The sequence below is a fragment of the Tachypleus tridentatus genome, chromosome 9, assembly GCF_004210375.1.
Source record: "Tachypleus tridentatus isolate NWPU-2018 chromosome 9, ASM421037v1, whole genome shotgun sequence".
In the NCBI taxonomy this organism is placed as follows: Eukaryota; Metazoa; Arthropoda; class Merostomata; order Xiphosura; family Limulidae; genus Tachypleus; species Tachypleus tridentatus.
In genome coordinates, this window is record NC_134833.1 from 46,005,168 (window position 1) to 46,026,106 (window position 20,939).

General features: G+C 32.0%; 2 protein-coding genes across 12 annotated transcripts in view; one reads left to right on the plus strand and one right to left on the minus strand.

Moving 5' to 3' along the window:
* The window catches only part of LOC143225187 (protein C-ets-1-like), a 72,352-nt gene that overhangs the window by 44,901 nt on the left and 6,512 nt on the right, over nt 1–20,939 (minus strand). The window contains exon 1 of one of the 3 annotated variants that reach the window (XM_076454158.1): nt 5,372–5,877. The exons of the other annotated variants lie outside the window; for them this stretch is intronic. The gene's annotated coding sequence lies outside the window, so the exon portion shown is untranslated. Of the gene's footprint in view, nt 1–5,371; nt 5,878–20,939 lie in introns of those variants that run through there. 3 annotated transcript variants of the gene reach the window in all.
* The window catches only part of LOC143225188 (uncharacterized), a 109,687-nt gene that overhangs the window by 25,454 nt on the left and 63,294 nt on the right, over nt 1–20,939 (plus strand). For 2 of the 9 annotated variants that reach the window (XM_076454164.1, XM_076454165.1), the window contains exon 2: nt 976–1,088. The exons of the other annotated variants lie outside the window; for them this stretch is intronic. The gene's annotated coding sequence lies outside the window, so the exon portion shown is untranslated. The remainder of the gene's footprint in view (nt 1–975; nt 1,089–20,939) is intronic. 9 annotated transcript variants of the gene reach the window in all.

Below are 20,939 nucleotides of genomic sequence, written 5' to 3' on the forward strand. Positions count from 1 at the left end.
CGAGAATAAAAGACATGCGTTTATCACGTGAAATTTCCAGGGTCAAGCCTCTTAAGTCTTGTCTTTTTTAGGCTTGTTAGTTAATCACGTTGTTATCATAGTTCTCGAAATTCAAATCATATGAAGTATGAAAATTGCACTTAAATTTTATGGCTACTGTTGATCGTTATTCTAGGATGGATATCAAATGAATTTTTTACAATTTTTTTCTGGTCAACTCCATTAAAATATGGTGTTTTTGGATGATACAATCAAAATATTTCTAGGTCATCCTGCGGTTGATCTTAGCACTTCCTATATAAAACAACAGCAACAACAACTCATTTTTATAAGAAATACAATTATCACAATCAGTCCCTTCCAGACTTCAAATATTTCATAAGGCAGTTAGGAAGGCTCTTCACCGCCTTCGGACTTCTGCCTATTCTTTCCAGGCTTTTATTTCTCACTTATCTTTTCCGTTGTTCTACTACAAGTATCTTTTAATTTTTTCTAGGTCTTCTTTCAACTGATCTTTAACTTTTTTATTTTATCTTGGCGTATATTCTTCTTCGGTTCTAGAACATGCTTATAGTATCTCGATCTGCACAACTAGAGATTTTGTATAATTGAATGTTGTTCAGTTCCTTTCCTTATGTCTCTTCACTTAAATGACTAAATCATTTAATATTTGTTATCTTTCTCAAAAAACTACTCTCAAAACCTCTGAATCTAGACTCAACTTGCACTACTCCTTTTCATATATCATAGTTATATAACAAAACCAAAAGAACCAAGCTATTAAATAGCTTAAGAGTCATCTTAATATACTAGCCTGCATTATTCCATATTTCGTTCAGTTTTTTAAAAATAACTTCTATTTTATTCAATGCCTTCTTTATTTTCTTCCGTATCTCTCCATCGACACTAATATATTACAAAGATAAAACCATCTCACATGGTAGATTTAACTTCATTAGTTGTTTTTCTAATTAGGAAATTCAATGGAAGATAATGATTAGTCCATAGCAGCCAAGATCAGTTGTACCGCTAGTCACTCTATATTAAATATTTGTAGGAAATTCTCATTTACTTGAAAACATACAACGGTAAGTAACTATTATGATACTTATAGAAGTTTAGAACAGTATAAGAAAAAGCATAGAGTTTCATAAAACATTCTATACCTTTAAGAATAATTTGAGTTAGAGACATACTTAAATTTGTGTATGTTTTCGGATAAGAAATACAAATATAATTAGAGCAATACATTTAATTTCGATGGACTAAGTTTTGGACTTCCTCTGGCTTAATAATAACGCGCTGTTTACTGTTGGAAATTTCGATAATACTGGATGTTAATACAAGAAATTGTCCGAAATACATATTGTGAATCTTAAATTTCAGTTACTTACCCGGATTCCGTTTAACTCCAGGTAACTCTGGTATGCACGGCTGAGCGACTAACTACTCTAACATCATATCACTGACACAAAATTAAACCTGCTTTTCAGGAGCTGATGGTAATAATGTCGTCATGACATCTGATATTTATTAAGCCAAGCAATATCTATTAATATATTTCTAAAAATCAGAGCGATGGTTACTCTACTTTTATCCTTAACTTCTTGGTTAAGAACATTATTTCTATAATTCTATTACCGCAAAGTTTCCTTTGTTTCTAGTTGCATCACAAACAAGGAATGAACTCTGTCCAACAAAAACAAAAAATAAAATAAATTCGAGAAATGTCAATGTATTTCTAATACCTGCCAAGGAGTAGTTGGTGTTGAATAATGGAAGTACCTTCTGTAAAGGTACATCACACCGACTGATCTATGAGGATATACTTATTTTAGTTTAAACGTATTTAACCTTTGAACAATAACTACATTCGCTCATATAAAAAGAGGAGCTATATTTCTAACTTTAACTTAATCTCTCTTTCTGAACCGGTCACACAAAAACACAAACACAAACACAAAATAAACGAGACAATGTTATTGAAAACAAACAAAAAAGAGAAAAAACAAATAAACAAACTAGTGTATTACCATTATAGTTTTAAGCAGTACATACGAATACGACCTATTTCCGGTCACTTTGAACTCGTCGACAATTTCCGGTGGAGACCACATGTTCACTAGAGTTTTGAGTCTACAACACTTAGGTGCCGTTTTCTTTTGTTGTAAATCATTCAAAACCCTTCTGTCTTCTCTACAAGGATTAAAACTCTTTTTTCTTCTCTACAATAATTAAAACCCTTCTATCTCGTCTCCATAAAAATCAAAACCTTTTTGTCTCTTCTCCATCAAGAATCAAAACTCCTTCTCTCTCTTCTCCGCAACAATAAGAATTCAAACACTTCCAAGTTAGAAAAACGATTATAATATTATATTGAAACACCATAAATAAAGCCGATTGACAGTACTGAAGTCAAACAACTATTGATTCGATTCCATATTAACACTCACTATGCCGATTTTAAAGGAATGTCGCCTTTAGCTAGAATGTTGGTTTTCATAAATCTAATTATTTTGAACTACTTATCAAAAGTAAGAGAACAATTCAGATAAGAACTAAAAAAAATTAAAAGTAATATAACTTAATAGTAAGTACTAAGTGAAATTAAAGAATAGTGTATAAGTTATGTCAACCACAATATATCCATAATTATTATATTCCATTGAATTATAGGTTAAGTAACCTAAATATATTCTCATGAGATGTTTTGTTCAATAACAGTAATAATTTTGCAAGCATAGAAAATTTAGTGAAGAATTATCGTTTTATAGATATTGTTTTGTAAGTTAAATATATATGACGATGTATATATAAGAAACACACAGTCTGAAGCTTTGCTTTATTTGACAACTATTCCAAGATATATTAACATTTTTATAAAATAGCGATTACAATAAAATACAATGTCAAAATACATTGTATTGCACAAATTAACATTAACAATTTGCTTTATTGTTTTTACTAAAGATAATTATACTTATAATTTCACAATGAAACTCAACATCAAAGATGATTTTGCCTCTACTTCAATTGGTGGCTTTATTGTAAAACCAAATACAAAAAACGACAACAACAAAACGTGCGTGTTTTCTTAAAGCAAAGCCACATCGGGCTATCTGCTGTGTCCACCGAGGGGAATCGTATCTCTGATTTTAGCGTTGTAACTCCGTAGATTTACGGATGTCTAAGCAGGGTACAACAACAAAACAATCAAGAACTATCTTTGACAACAATGGCTAGAGCCTCTTGAAATGTCATACCGATGTCAAGATAACCTTTTAGGTAGATTATTACATGGCATACATAGTCACTTAAGGTCATACATACAACTCATGGCCTATTATAAATACAAGCTAGTCAGAAGCTAGAAGGATGGTTGTGTTACTATGTTATTATAATTTAAGGTGTATTATTATTTCCATTCTTGCAAAACTAATATTTATTGACTGAAAAATCTGATATTTTATTAGAATGTTCACACAGTTATGTGACTATGTGGATGTCTAAAATGCCATCTTCGACAAAAATTTTGATTTATCACCTCCAGTGCTGTGTTTTAATAAACCTTCTTAATGTTTTCTGCTCTTGTTGCTCCCTTCCCCAGTGGATCAACGGTAAGTTTACAGAATTACAATGCTAAAATTCACAGTCTGATTTTCTATGGTGGATAGAGCGCTGATAGGCTATTGTGTAGATTTGTATTAAAATAAACAAAACCTTTTTATTTGCTTTTTTGTTTTGTTAGGAAAAACTATCTTTTTACAGTCGAATACAAAAACATATTATGGGCTAAAGTAACCATATAAGCTACAAATTTTTAAGTTATATTTTAGATTAATTTTACGTCCGAGATTTCAGAATAAAGGAAGAATCTTTCAGATGGTGTATCTCCATCAGTATACGAGATATACTTCTTGAAATACAGCTTATCATTCTCATACTGTAATTTATACCACAGTTTAACTTGTTTTTTATGTGTAAATAAAGTAAGCAGATGTGACCTCGAGTAACAATAAAAGTATTAACAATAAATGCTAGATAAGTGATTTTATTATTTTTTGTAAACTCCATCCTAGGTTTAGCAAGAAGTATTTCGGTTATTCAAAACAAGATTCCTTTTTCCTGTAGCCTTCCAGTGGCACCAAGACATGTATGTCTAATGACTAACAACACTAAAATTCAGCTTTCGATACCCATGGTGGTAAGATCACAGATAGTCCATTGTATAGCTTTGTGCTTAATTACACATACAAAAACGAACAAACTTTAGCCTGTGAAAGCCAGCGTTACATTTCACATGACATTTAGACCAACAGATATTTTGCACGTTCGATTAACAAACAGTTGGCTGGTTCTACTGTAAATGTTTAGAAGTGAGACTATTAAAAGGCAATGTTTCCGGAAAGTTTATTCTGAGTTCTAAATAAACACACACAAAGTTTTAGTCATCAACAGCTTATAAATATGAAAAGAAAAGATCCATCAATATAGAAGGGTGAAAATTAAACGTTAATATGTCACACACGTATAGGAAGTTTTATTTATTAAAACCCTTAACATCCTAGGAATTCTTTCTTTACTTTCTGTATGTTAACTATTATCTTTCTAAAAGACAGGAATGGATAAAACTAGTTTTTTTTTAGAATTATCTTAACATCATTAGTCTTGTATCGTAATGTAAATTTGGACCAACTAACCAATAACGTTACGAGTATTCAAATGTGTTAATATTAGCCAAAGGTTGTTTTAAAATAAGATTTTTAGAGGGATAGAACCATAGTAGAGTTCTGTCTAGTATGGTTCTATCTCTCTAAACATCTTATGTAGTAACGTTCTGTCTGGTACGGTTCTAGATCTTTGAACATCTTATATAGTAACGTTCTGTCTGGTACGGTTCTAGATCTTTGAACATGTTATATAGTAACGTTCTGTCTGGTACGGTTCTAGATCTTTGAACATCTTATATGGCAGAGTTCTGCCTCGCATGTTTTTTACATCAAGAAACATGTAATACGATTCTTTTGTCTTCCATATTTACTCTCAGAATTCTAATATTTGGATAAATATTTTAAGAATTTAATTATTGAAACATTATAAAAAGATTTAAATGTATTGATGTACTATCATTTTACACGTGATGATATTCAACACGGTCTAAGTATACAGGACGGAATTCAATCTATTATTCAGGATGTCCTGGAGATAATGATATCTGACCTAATGTTTTAGAGGGTCGATTATCGTTGTGAACGTCCCTTTCAAAGTTCTAATCAAGATCACGGAAGTGTAAAACTAAACAAGTTGAGTGAAGCAGTATTTGCGGAAAGGGGTTAAGTAGATAAAATCGATAAATAAAAGTAACACTTACCAATCAGTTGTCTTCTTCAAAGGACCGTGAAGTTTAATTGCTAGATTTCTTGAAATTCTTATTGGAAGAAAATTAATTCTTAAAATAACTCAATAAAACTGTCAATGGGCGAGGCGATATTTTCTTTGTTCGTTATTCCTTTCGATTGAATCAAGCGTTTTTCATACTTCATGTGTTGGTGCAGTGGAGTAACCCTATTCTTCAACTTTTGACAGAAAAAATTAGATTCAGAAATCTGATAAGAAATCTGCACACTATATTATAATATTAGGGCTCTTCGTTACGCCAAGTTTACTTATAATGTCAATAATAAGATAAAGGAGCAACGTGAAAATATAGCCATACCAGTAGAAAATAAGTAATACTTCTTTGAGGACTTGAAATATGACAAGTAAATTTGCGTGAAATGTAAGCAAGTTTTAATATGTGTTGAACTGATACAGTGGTCACGACATTTAAAAAATACAAACCGCGCCTGATACTACTTATGAATTTACGTTTGATATCTGTTGGCAAAATGCCATCAGACCTCCCTATATAAGAAAATAGGGGAGGGGTGAATTTATTCTAATAAGGTTTGCCAAGTCAGCCCTACAGTTGGTTGATTTCAATGTTCTTAGCTTGAGTACTAGAGCTTTGAGGGTGTGGAGCTAAGGGTTCGAGGCCTGGCCTTATCGCTATCTTGCAGGCTGAAACACAGGAAGGAAGCATAGATGGGTATGGTGGAATAAACCGTTTAAATATGGCACAAGGTTTTCTGTTCTGTATATGTATGTTGTTTATCAGAGAAAAACAAAGCAGAAAAACTCATGACAGACTGCTTTTGACAAAACTCAGAACAGAACCTTTTGTTTCATTTAGTTTCAAACAAAAATGTTTCTGAGTTTAACGTAAAGAAGCGATAAATTATGTCGTAACGAGATTTAACTTTCAACAGACAATATAGTACAACTAAATTAAACAAAGTGTTTAAGTCAGGAACACAAAATTCTACATTTCACCTGCCATACAAACAGCACTGACCCCTAGTGGCATAGCGGCATGCCATCGGACTCGCACCGCTAGAAACCGGGTTTCGATTTCCGTGGTGGGCAGAGTAAAGGGAGCCCATTGTGTAGCTTTTTGCTTAATTCTAAACGAACAAACAGGAGTAAAATCGATTAATAAAGTGAGACAATTTTATGACGTAGTTTCATTGAAAACGGAGAATTGTTTGTTGTTTAACACAAAACTACACAATGGGTTTTCTTTGCTATGCCTACCGAAGGTATCAAATCCCTTATTTTTAGCGTTATAAGCTTTCAGACTTGCTGCTGAGCCATCAGTGAGTGTGAGGGGATGAGACTCGAGAAGTAGAAAGGAGATATAAATGTCGTACAGTCCAATAACAACTGTATTCGTATCATAATAACAATGCAGTCTAATAACAACTGTATCCTTTTAATAACAACAATACAGTCTAATAACAACTGTAATCGTTTCATAACAACATTTTAGAGTATATTAGAAAAGCTTACATCTACGACTGGTTTACATTGTTTTCTGAAACGTTTTGAAAATTAGTAGGAAAGGTACACGCCATTCAGGGACAACTTCCGAACTACATTTCAAACCACGCTTCGGTATCTTACAAGTAAATAGAATTGTACGACACTAAAATCATTACTTAATGTAAACACTTCTGTAGAAAGTAGTGACTTTTGAATGCATATGTAAGAATCAAGGTTGTACAAGTGATGAGCTAATACATGTATAAACCATACTAATAAATAAACTTATTTAATTTCTAAGTTCCAGGAAAGTCCAGTTCAATTTATACTTTTATTAAAGTGTGTTATTAGGTTATACTAGTTTTGAAGAATTCCACTCCTCATCAGTAACCATAAACACAAGTTAACCAAAGTTAATAAGCTGGACCTATATCATAGTGAAACGTACCAATCATAAGTACAGTGTATAAATATAATGAAATGGTTGAAAAGCAGGACGGATAATTTTAATAAGACTCTACTCAACAACAACAGAAAAAATCAAAACGTATTTTTCGTTGTTTTATTCATATATATGTACTTCAGATTAATAGAAGAAGGTGGACGTGATCTTTAATTTATTTAAAATAACAACCCAAATGTGAGTTATTACAGAAATTAACTCAGTTGTCTACCTGTTGTCCTGGTCAATGCGATAAACATAGATAAACTTTTAGGAGTTTTTCCATAGCAGCAACTAATTCTTTTTTAAAGCTGCCTAGTGATATAATATTTGTATTTTCACTTAACTGACCAAACTTTAATATCATAGGTCAAGAAGATAACGGTAGGAAGTTCGACAAATACTACTTTTGTATATTCACATGTACTGCTGTGGTAGGTATAAAAATAAATAAATAAAAACGATAATTTATTTCACGTGATATATATAAGCATTAGTATCCGGAAAGCAAACTAAAACTGAGAATTTTAACACCGTGTCATTCTGAAACCAACTTTCACGAGAAAATAGTGTCTTATAATGTTTCATAAGAGTTATAAGTTTAAAAATATAACGTGTTCAATAATGAGCAAGAATATAGCGCAAAACAAATGTTTACTATGGATTTTCAGTTTTCTTTAGGTAAAACATTTCATCTATAACAAGATATGTGTTTCACTTTGACGCTCAAACTAATAAGTCCTATACACACGATAATGAAAAAAATAAAAGGAAACATGTAAATAAATAGATGGCAATGAACTGAGGTCTTGAACCACGACTTACTTCTAAGAGTAGAGTCGTATGATCAAATGATTTAAATTTCAAAATGTCCAAGTAATATTGACAATAAATTCATGTTTTGAGCCACAACTTACTCCTAAGAGTAGAGTCATATAATCAAATGATTTAACCTTTAAACTTCAAGGTAAAACTGACAATAAATTGACATCTTCAACCACAATTTACTCTACAAAGTAGTTAAATGATCGAGCAAGTTGACCTTTAAACTTTAAGGTAATGCTATTTGAACTTTAACCCTAGGTTTTTGAACCATGATTATAAAGCTTCAGAGCAAAATCATTTGAACTTCGTGTTGGTTTTACATCTTAAACGAATCTATCTTACAGTGTTGTGGCTGTAATAGTTTGTGAGATATCAGTGCAAATGTAATAAATATAACAATGATTTTTAATCGTTTCGTTCTAGCTGTATCCTCTGGCTGGAAGTGTTCCCTACGCACCGAGATAATCAAATAGGCGAACTACACAAAAGATACATTAAACAATTACACGCACAGAGCTAACACAACAAGGTGACGCACAATTAAAAAGGAAGTCTCAGTAAAAAAACAAAAAAGATACTCATTAAACCAATGGTTGTGTATGTTGTTATACTGTTTTCAGACGGAAGTTTATATTTTTCTTCGAAAAAACGGGATTTTACTTAATCAGTCAAACTATTATCTTTATACAGAGATTATGTACATAAATAAACTTACAACGTTAATAATTTGAATTCTGCCTTTTACTGTAATTTAAGAAGTAAATTGAAGTTTATAATCTGACTTCGTGCTGGAATTAAAACCTTTGGGAAATGTCACATGTCATTTCCGTATTATGTAGAAAACTAAACAGCTTTTCTGTAGCAAGACTGAGAAAGATCCAACAGAAAGTTATTTAATGCACTTACAAAGTTACTCAGATCAAGCAAAAGAAAATCCTATTGTGAAATAATTTTCATGAAAAACAAATAAATTTAAACGTATTCATAACGGATTTTTAACAACTTAATTGTGGATGATACGTTTAAATGTAACAAAAGCTGATAATTTAGTAAGTGTTATAGATTTTTCTTTCAGTACCAAAATGTACGAGTATAGCCCTAAAAATATCAAAACCCAATATTGGAGGTTAATATTAGGGAGAGCTGATACATATCGAAAGAAAATTATTTTTCCATGGGTTTTACGTGTTATATATTATATTTAATATTTAATCTATAGTACTCTTTCACTCCTTAGAGAATATTATCAAATATAAGAATTATCAATATTTATTGACATGAGGTAATAATGGCCGAAACAGAGCACAAATAAATATATATTGTCCAATGTCAGTTGAAAATAAGTGATGATTAAAGTACGAATTGCTCGTAGTTTTAATATCATAATAACAAATATTATACGTATTATAATACCCAGAGTAACTTTAAAGTTTTGATATTAAAATATTAAACAAAATAACATCAAAAACAAACAAACTGACTTTTCATCAGCCAAAGATGCTCCAAGAACGTGACTTGTAAAAGTTTGTGACACATCTGTGCGCGTTAGCCTGTAATTTTATAGATAACATGTGCCTTATAAATTAAACCTTTTTTTGTATAAATAACAGCAATAAAAACATTGTTCAAAAAGTGTTATGTAGCATGATGTAAAAAGTCATTCGGCGTGCCTGGGCATCTGGGAGCACAGTGAAAGTAAGTGATGTAAGGCATGACCGGGCATCCAGGAGAAGAGTAATGTAAAGCATGATCTAGCATCCAAGAGAACAGTGAAAACATGTGATGTAAAACATGATCGGATGTATGGCATAATTGGGCATCCAGAAGCACAGTGAAAGTAAGTGAAGTACGGTATGACCGATCATCCAGAAGCACAGTGAAATTAAGTGATGTACGATATGACAGACCATCTGAGGGCACAGTCAAAATAAATGATCTAATTCTCCTTACTTTGCTAGAAATTCAATATACATTACAATCATTTTTCCGAATAACGTATCTATATTCCAATACTGATGAACGCTTTGGGAAACTGCTTATAAAACGTGTATGAAACTAATTATTTGATTCCCCTTTAGCTTTCAAAAATAGACAATATATAGAGCATATATTGCAGTTAATGTATGAAAATAATACTCTCTTGGAATAAATATTTTATCGCACTTGTCCTCGCTTTTCAACACCAGCCAAGGAATGTCTTTATGTTTAATATAATGTTACTAGTATTTAAGGTCCGGCATGGCCAAGCGTGTTAAGGCGTGCGATTCGTAATCTGAGGGTCGCGGGTTCGCATCCCTTTCGCACCAAACATGCTCACCGTGGGGTGTTATAATGTAACGGTCAATCCCACCATCCCTGTCGCACCAAACATGCTCGCCGTGGGTGTTATAATGTGACGGTCAATCCCACTATTCGTTGGTAAAAGAGTAGCCCAACAGTTGGCGGTGAGTGGTGATGATTAGCTGCCTTTCCTCTAGTCTTACACTGCTAAATTAGGGACGGCTAGCCCTCGAGTAGCTTTGTGCAAAATTTAAAACAATCAAACAACTAGTATTTAATCTAAGAGTCTCATTTAAGAAAGACTATGTAAAATTCGTTATAATTAAATTTACTGGTTTAAAGTATCTCCTATCATAACAACTGTGATGTTGTGCGAAAAGCCTTGTCAGCATTGGATATAACTGATATAGTGTGGTTGGCATATGTTAACAATGTATTTTATAAATTTCACTTATTTCTTTAAGTATAAAGCATTTCATTAATTTAATGTTTTAAGCTGAAAAGTCAGTTGAATGTGTACCATAAAAATAGATATATTTAATTTTCATAAAGTTCTTTGATTAGGATTATTAGAGATTGGGTTAATTTGGGATTTAATGAATGTGCTTATAAAGTCCCATTTATACGGATAAACTAGCTTTAGCCTTATATAGCATGAATGCACAACACTGCCAATGAAACATTTCCAAGGGGATATCTTTGGACATCCTCCTATCAGTAACATGCACAGGGAGGAGGCTGGATGGACTCAAGCCCTGCCTTGTTGTTTTTAATCCTCAAATTGCCCTATTTTCTTTGTTATAAAAAATCATGAGCAACTGGGAACGATACATGTAATTTCACAACTTGTTTTTAGTAAGTTATTAGGAAAGAAAAAATAATGTCAGCTTTAAAATAAATGGAACTGTAGAAGCTGTAGAACTAGCCCGGCATGGCCAGGTGGATAAGAAACTCGACTCGAAATCCGAGGGTCGCGGGTTCGAATTCCCTTCGTACCAAACATGCTCGCCCTTTCAGCCGTGGTGACGTTATAATATGACAACCAATTCCATTATTCATTGGTAAAGAGTAGTCCAAAATGGCGGTGGGTGGTGATGACTAGCTGATTCTAGACTGACACTGCGAAATTAGGGACGGCTAGAAATTAGTGTAGCTTTGCACGAATGTCAAAACAAACCAGACCTTGTAGAACTTTGTGGTGAAAAATAAATTTTAATATGCTATTAGGAGTTAATACATACGCATTCAGTGTTTAGTTTTTATCATAAAAGCATTTATAAGACCAACTGAATAGGAATAAAAGAAGATCTGTTTGCATCTAATATTTTTCTCTATGCGCAACTGCAAAATTAGGACATTGTGAAACGCTTCGTTGGAAAGTGAAAATATTTTTTCTAATTTTTCTTCAAGAATTCATGACAATTTTTAAAGCTACTAATTAAAATTAAACATAAAAATGAAATTCTTAACTATCATATCACTTCTTTCCTTTTAATAAAATCTCAAATCATAGGTTTCCAAATACTAATCGACGGGCACCATCTTACTCACAAAAATAAGCCTCGCAGTGTTTTCAGCTTTTTACAAAAGCTGTAAGATGTACTTTAACTGTGTTGAATCTTATTGTTGTCTCTCCAATCGCGACTGACAATACAAAGAGAACGGAAACAGAACCCAGACCACACGTTAACTCCACCCCCTTTCACTGTTCGATGGCAACCCGTCAACAACAGCTAATGGTCTTTGTTTAACTAGATGTATGGGATGTACAAATGATACTCTCCTTATTAGAATAACTTTTAACATGAAATATAAACAGTGTAGATCCTAGGAAATATAGTTTTTACGATAAATATGTTCAATCATCGGAACTTAATATACTCGAAATATCAGGGGATCGAAGCTGTCTATACGGGATATTATTTTTAATGCGTAAAAAATGCAGAGTATCAACTATAAAAAATGTTACAGAATATAGTGGGACAAAATTCCGACGTGAACATCTCCCATGTATTCGACATATCCGAGTGTGACAGACCAATGATCGACGGTACTATTGTCCTATACATATCATTATGAGGGCATCCAAACACTAGAAGAATTTCAGTATTCATTGCTAACTTCACAATGTCAAAAACACGGTGTTGTGCAATACAACAACACGTATAAAACACATGCATTATAATTACGCACAAATCCTACATGTATGATTAAAGGGAAACTCGAGATAAAATTGACGAAATGTTTGTGTATACGTTGCACTATATATCACAAAATGTGTTTTACAGCATATTACACAGTAAACCTTAGCATGCAACATAGAGTATTTTAAAATACGAGTATATTGCATATTAAAAGATCGCTCAAAACGCAATATAAATGAACGAACATAACGTATTTGTGATAGTAGTATTAAATGAGTACAAATATACAGCTGCAAAAAAAAGGTATTGACTTAAAAATTAAAACTGACATACTGGCACCATAATAAAGTAATAATCTTTGAGACGTATATATAAACAACAAACTCAGTATTTTATGTGTAACTCATCCAGACACATTGAAAATAACATCATCTGTTTCTGTAGTGATATTTTATATGTATATATAAAAGGCTGAAGTCCATCTGTCTCACAGTTTCAGTATGATTTAGATGAAACTTGACGTAGTTTTTCAACATCGTAAGAGGAAGTTCCTAACAAAGTTTCATTACAATTGGGTCTGTTATACAAACATTTATTTTGTCCATGTGTCTATGTTTTTGTAAGAAATAAATCAATAACATTCTTTATGTCGTACCAAAATGAAACAGATCTTCGATAAAATAAAAATAACAGGACATTCTTTTATGACATTTTCTCTTTAATCGCTTTTTAACGAAGAAATGTTACTTTTCCTGTTTAAATAATGTACATTATATTTCTACATTTATTATTATCAACGACATTATTTTTTAATAAAACTAAAACTGTGGTAAAGTGAGTTTAAAGCAGAATTTCAAAGTAAGTTTTCCTAGTTAAAAATCATTGTGATATTTTAGTGAAAAGTGACTTTTTCTGCTGGAGAATACAAGTGTATAATATGAATTGAATTGTTCTATGACAGAAGGAATAGCGTCCTTCGTACGGTGTTTGTCGTATACAAATTTACAGGAATTTTGTAGTAATTCGATCTTCACACGTTACACAATTATTTTTTACTTTAATATGAGGGTAAAGTGATCAATAACATCAAATAATGATGTCAAAAATTGTCATACAAAAAGTAACTTATTACAGAGCCTGAAACTTTGATAAAGAAAATCAAATGTTAACATGCAAATTACAGAAAGAAAATGACTGTTTATTTTTTCACCAAGTTGTGAGGCAAGATCCAATGAGAAGAAACGAGGAACAAACCAGAAATGCAGAAGCACGTGAAATTGGTGACCAATTGTTTACGTCGAAAAAATTTCATTGAATAGCGAAAACACTAACCACCCAAAGAAACTAAATAACAGTATCTGTCCTGAAAGAAACCTTTAAATTCTACCAGAACTGATACTTCTCAAGTGTTCACTAATACAAGTTTTAACACATATTTTCGTCTTCTACCATTACTTAAGATTTTCTGGATGAACGTATTAAAGCGATTCAATATCTTTTAACATGCAAGTTAACCAACAAATCTATATATTAGTTTACAAGAATTAACATTATTATTATTATTTTAGTGGCTGTATTACTCTTGTAGAGGTGATACGACCATACAATAATGGACATATATTTTTTAGGTGGTTCTCTGTGATTAGAATTGTTTATGACTGGCGCATTTTTGGTGCTTTTTTCACAGATCATTGTATAAAGAACAATGAAGTCTCATGGACAGTAATGTGTGAAAAGAAAAATCCATAATTACACTCCACTGGTATTACTCAAAAAAAGGAAAGGATAACGACTTTTTGGTGCGATTTTCTTCACATATGAAAACAACAAGAACAACAACAAAAGACAGATGTTTAATATTGACTAAACTTGTTTATTTAAAATATTACAAGTAAACAATACAAACCCAGTCAAAAGATTTATTTATAAATTTAAAAAAAGTAAAATTAACAAAATATATATCAATATTAAGCTGCATAAGTATGACAAAAAGATATTAAGATCAACAAACTTAACAAAACGAATCTCTAGTGACTAGTAAGTAGGTCCTCCTCTATTGTTTATTACTTCTCTGTACCTGTAATTCATACTGCATTTCGGATGACTTGTTGGGGCAGCACTGTTCACTTCTGAATGAAAGCAGGTTTGAGCTCCTGGACAGTCGTAGGAACAGGTTGTCTGTCTCTAATTGCTTTCTCTAGCAAGTTCCACACATGCTGAGACCACTCCAGTACCTTTATTTCTTTATACTAAAAAAACGTTACACGGTCCTGAAGGTCTTATTCTCCTGATACACGAACTCATGTCCAATAGAACCAACAAAAAGGTGGATAATGAGTAGCAGGGTTTAATACACGTAACGTCTTTCTGTCAGGTATCCTCCACTCACCAGGCAGAGAGGTCTGTACACCCCTGCATACAGATACCACTCCAAACCGTGATTGAGCCATTCCAAAGACAGCACGGTGGACATTGTTACAGGGTTAATGTCGTTCTCTTTCACCTATCCAAACCTTCACTTGTTGGTCACTTGGAGATACACATAACCTGCTTTCATCTGTCAACAGTACAGGGATCCATTGATAAAGAAACAGAGGACATGTTCCTGGGAAAACACGAGTCGAGCTGTTCAGTGCTTTGGAACTAGAACAGGACCTCTATTTTGCGCTTCATATTTTCATACAAATGGTAAAAAATAACTGTGATATTATAAAGTTAATTGATGTTAATTGAAAGTAAACATGGTATATACAAATGGCACAGAAGTAACTATATAATAACGTGCATTAATGGATGCCAAATGATCATAACTACGGTACACGCACATATGGTATAAAAGTAACTATGATATTGTGCAATTAATGAAAGCCAATTAAATGCAAGTTTTGTTATAATGTTGACGTTATCTTACTCGAAGCTTCTAAATTTTGTTCGTTATGTTAAATATTTTTCTTACTACAGGGTCAGAAATTTATAGATTTTTTTTTCGCTCATTATAAATATGTGTAGATAAAAAGTAAAACGAAGTACGTTAGTGAAAGCAAAAGTACAAAAGTGAAGCTAGATTACGTGATTGTTAATTTATCTGTAAGGGCGATTTCTAAAGTAAAAGTATCACAGCTCGCACTGAAATAACCGAGGTAAAGAATAATAATTTGTCTTGTCAATTGTGTTCTAAAGTAATTAAACATGCCTGTGTGAACTTCTGACGTAAAAGAGAATTATTTAAGGCTCTGGATACAGCTGCGGTAAACAATAGTATAACGACTGTTTGTACGTACGTAAGACTCTCTTTGAATATATATTACTTTAAAACAGTTGGAGTGTGTGCTGTCCGTTTATTCTTGAAACTATCGCCAACATGTCACAGACACTTATTATAAAAAATTCAGTTCCTATAGAAATCCAGCATATAAGAAAGAGCTGTTACATATTGATGTTTTGTAACTACCTCCAGTAGAGTAAAAGTAGAAAACTATTACCAGTGATATTTTGTAACTCTGCTCACAGTAAAGTATAATAAGAGAACTGTTACATAATGATGTTTCGTAACTCTACCTACAATAAAGTACAAGAGAGCTGTTACATAGTGATGTTTTATAACTCTACGTGCAGTAAAGTACAAGAAGGGAGTTTTTACATAGTGATGTTACGTATACTCTACTAACTAGGTATAATAAAATAAGCTGTTACATATTGATGTATTGTAACTGTACTTATAGTAAAGTGTAAGAAGAAAGCTGTTGCATAGTGACTTATTACAGTAAACTTCTACACGCTACCTCATTTTCAGTGATCGTTCTCTATGTAGTTAAGTTAAAATGTTATTAGACTTTGAATAGAATCTGCAGGAAAGTGTTAGAATAGATAGTAACGTTTAACAGTTTCTGTACAACAACATAGAATAAGTTATGGTGATGTTTAAATAAAATTCGATAATGTATAAAAAGCGATAGTGATACTTAATAGTACTCCAGTAAAATGTAAGATATGATTGTAACGCTTAGCAGTACTTTAATAAGATGTAGGAATTGATAGAAACGATTAACAATAAATATAGAATCAGATGTAATAGGTTATGTTGTAAGATAGAAAATTCTGGTTTTATTTGATAATCATTTTGCTTATCGTTCATTTATTATTCTTTCTATCGTTTGGTTTACATATGTATTCTTAGTTAAATTTAAAACGCTAACTTACATACAGCTGATCACGTTTAACTTGAGTAAATATGCGTATATTTTGAGACTGACATCAGTTTCCATTAGTAGTTTCGTTGACGTACAGATAACAGTAATGTTGCACAAACGTATGTAAATTACAATCACATGATTTTGAAATCTTCGTGACCTCACAAGTGAATAAATTCCCCATATTGAGTTTTACCAAGTTAGTTTATCAGGTGTTTGAACGCTGTGGTTTAGGGTGGTTATTTATCAAGGTTTCTAGGTATTTTGTAGTTTAATTACAAAATATATTTTTTATTTTTGTATATATTTAATTATTTTTTACTTTGTGTATATATTTAATTATTTTTTCTTTGCCTATGTTTATTCATTTTTTACTTTGTGTATATATTTAATTATTTTTTCTTTGCCTATGTTTATTCATTTTTTACTTTGTGTATATATTTAGTTATTTTTGCTTTGCCTATGTTTATTCATTTTTTACTTTGTGTATATATTTAATTATTTTTGCTTTGCCTATGTTTATTCATTTTTTACTTTGTGTATACATTTAACTATTTTTGCTTTGTATCTATTTATTTTTTTTATGGCCCGGCATGAAAAGTTGGGTTAAGGCGGGCGACTCGTAATTTGAGGGTTGCGGGTTCACATCCTCGTCGCACCAAACATGTTCGCCTTTTCAGTCGTGGGGGTGTTATAATGTGACGGTAAATTCTATTATTCGTTGGTAAAAAGTAGCACAAGAGATGGCGATGGATGGTGATGACTAGCTACCTTTCCTCTAGTCTTACACTGTTAAATTAGGGACGAGTAGCTTTGCGCGAAATCCAAAACTAAATTAATGTTTTTTAGCTTTGTGTATATTTAATTATTTTTTGCCTTGTAATTAATTTTAGCTTTGTATATATTTAATTATTTTTCGCTTTGTATATGTGCGTAACTCATTTTTTTGTTATTTTTATTAATATTAATTTTTGTATATATTTTTTCACTCATATATATGTATAATGTATATTCGTAATAACAATAATAATAATAATAACAATAGGTAAAGTATTAGTGATTACTGATATTTATAACTGTACCTCTATAGCAAAATGTAAGAACTGGTAGTGAACTGTTACAGGTGGTAATTACATTTAACACTATCATAGGTATTTAAGAGTACCTATGCAATATAATTAGCGGTAGTGAAATGTAACTTGCGTTAATGACATAAAGAGTACTTTAGTAAAATGATACAAAAGTAAATAAGATATCTTGCATCAATATATGCTAACTGGATGCAAGCATGGTACGCATACGTTACACAAGTGACTAATGTAGGAAGTTGTAGTGGCATTCAGCAGTACCTATACAACAGAGAAAAGTGACGGAGTATGCGTGTGTATTTTTTTATAGCAAAGGCATATTAAGCTGTCTTCTGAGTCCACCGAGGGGAATCAAAACTTCGATTTTAGCGTCGTAAATCCGTAAACTTACCGCTGTACCAGCAGGGGACGTGACGGAGTAAATTTTCGTGACTGGATTTACACGAAATCATTAATTTTCAAGCGATAATCCAGAAGAAATGCAAATAATAAGCCCTATCTGTTGCAGGATAAATAAGCTAATCAAACGGTGAGATCTGAATGCTATTTTTATAATATACCTATTGTGAAGAGCACCTCTTTTTAATGGGGTGTGAACTATTGGACATCGGATCCACAAATAAGCCATTAAACATTTCACCACAAATCTAGATGACAATTGTTTTTTGCCCCAAATGGAAAATAGCTGTATTGTAATTGTTGAAGAATTATTGCTTCTTAGGTGTAGAGAATTGTAGCTTGTAATTCGCGATGACTGGCGCAAGTGCTGAACATCAGTTATGCTTCGACACATTAACCAAACAAAAAAACGTAAATAAAGCTATTGAGGATTTTCTGATCGCGTAAATCCTTCTTAGTTGATAGTGCAATAAAGGCGATCCGCCTTTTCTAATGTGAAATGATCCTTTGAAAGAAAATAGTTTACAATAACTATACGATAGAGGCTACTTTAACGAGACTTAATCATATATGAAACTGTAGATTAGATAGTTTCCTAAATGGCCATTAGTTTTTATACTTTTTTATTCTTTGGACGGACAAAACAGCTAATCGTTCAATGGAAAAAAATCGACTGTTCCTACTGCTTATTGAAGTTATAAATTTAACCCTAGTATTATTATATACAACTCGTTACACTTCATGCAGCAAATTGCTTGTATGTTCACCCCTTTAATTATAAGGATTCTAATAATAATTAAAACATCTTCCTTGCTGAAATTAATCCTGCCAATTACTACTGGGGACCCAAAGGTAAGGGTGGTTAAATTATTAATCTAACTAAGGTTTTATAAACGTGTTTCTTACTTTAGACCCGTGGATGCGTTGTAAGAGTTAGGAGTAACTGCTGTTATTCTGTGAAATTAGGGTTGGCTATAAGCAGAAAATAATTAGGTAGGTTTGCACAAAAATTGTGAAACAAACCAATCTTAGAACAGAATCGGAGCACGAATGGAGAAAGTGTTTTTTGGAATACCCAGTGCGTTGTTTTAATTTCGTGCAATCGTTGTTTAAAGTTGTGATAAAAAATAATATTAGACTACCCTGGCAGTAGTGTCGAAACAGTTTAATATATTACAGTTTCTAATTGATAAAGGCAAGATATATCTACCTTTTGTTTTAAAAATGTGTGTAATTTTATATTAAAGAATTTTTTTTCCATAAAGAGTTGATATGCATATTGGTATTTTTCTTTATGAACAATGTTAAAATTCCAAGGAATACACGTTATTTTTGTCCCTTTTGTTAACTTACTATTTATATTTAATGAGTTTATCAACAAGTTCTTCTTTCTTTTTGAAGTTTTTATAACTTTTTTTCGATCTAAGTTAAATAATATAGATGCGTAAATGTTCTTCCATTTTGTAGACCTTGGGTATTTGTATTTAAACGAGAGAAAACCAACATTTGTAACCACTCCCCGTTTCGACTTACTTAAAAGGTTGAGTTATTAAACTTTAAATGTAGTACAATATTCCTTCATATCAATACAACTTTTGTAATGACTGAAGAAAAGAATAGTCTGCACTGGCAAAACTGAATGAACGTTTTGCCTACCTTCTATCACTTTAGTTGTAGGTCAACATATAATTTTGCACCTAGCCTCATCATTACCGTATTTTCCATGAGTTTATATTTAAATGAATTTAATTCATAAAAAAATAACGAGCTATATGCATCAGCCTTTAACTACTTTTATATAGTACCGTGAACAAGTGTTATGACAAAGTTAAAAATTAGATTTCAGGTTACTTACGATGAACGATGAAAGATAAATCACATGTGGAATTTCAAAACTTTATTAATTTTCATATTTAGTATCACAGAAACTCAGTGCAAGTGTTTGAGCTCAATAAACCGTTAATACTCTGCGTGCCACTCTTCTTTTTTGTCTGGCATTATTGCAATATATTTAATCAAAATATCCTTGGGGATTATATTCCAAATGTCTCTAATACATTTCCATACAGTTTCTTCGGATGTAACTTTATACTTGCCAAGTTATTGATCTATAAGATCCCAGATCTGTTCAATTAGGTTTAGATCATGGCTCTGTGGGGGCCACTGCATCATTTGAATGCGTCTAGCTGCTTCTTTCTTAGCCAAGTAATTTGTACATAGGTTGGATGAGTATTTGTGGTCATTATCTGCTTGGTAGTAGAATTCCTTAATAACATTCAAACACGGCTCCTTTTTAACATATCATCTTTCCACTAAAACAAATAGAAATTCCCCCAGTGACACAACGGTATGTTCGCGGATTTACGACGCTTGAAATTGGGTTTCGATACTCGCGGTGGTTAGAGAAAAGGTAGCCCTTTGTGTTTCTTTGTTATTAACTACAAACAAACAAACAAAAATAAACAAAATAAATTTCTTGCTGGTGATTTTTATTTCCCTGTTTCGCGGAAAAATGCAAAAACGTTTGCATAAAATTCATACAACTTCGATATCACCATGCCAATAGTGATGTAAAAACAACAACCCAAAAAACGTCAAAATTCTTACATAAATACATTTTTCTTGAAAATGGCTTAATATTATAGTTAAACTGCTAAACAAACTTGTAAACGTGGTTTAAAGTATCGGTATGTTATGACTTATATACTGA